The following is a 407-nucleotide window of genomic DNA, read 5'->3' on the forward strand; positions in this document are numbered from 1 at the left end:
GACTCAATCGGAGCTGAGTTCTAAGCGTTGAGCCACAGCTCAAACTCAAGTGCCGGGTTATGCCGTCTGATGAGCGTTTGACTGTGAGCCGGTATGGAGCGGCGTGTCGCGGCGTGAACTCGGGTCAAGCGGCAAGCCGAGGCTGAGCTCGCGCTCACCCGAGTTGCGGCTGAATCCCCGGTTGAATTTCTACCCGGGTACGTGCGAACCCCCACCGCCTCACCGATGGATCGGCGGCACAAGGCCGTCCAGTAAAAAACCGATTCTACAACATTGAGGGAGCATCGGACTACCCGGGTAGAAATTCAACCGGGGATTCAGCCGCAACTCGGGTGAGCGCGAGCTCAGCCTCGGCTTGCCGCTTGACCCGAGTTCACGCCGCGACACGCCGCTCCATACCGGCTCAC

Source organism: Diachasma alloeum, unplaced genomic scaffold, assembly GCF_001412515.2.
Source record: "Diachasma alloeum isolate Michigan unplaced genomic scaffold, Dall2.0 Dall_scaffold_00350, whole genome shotgun sequence".
Lineage (NCBI taxonomy): Eukaryota > Metazoa > Arthropoda > Insecta > Hymenoptera > Braconidae > Diachasma > Diachasma alloeum.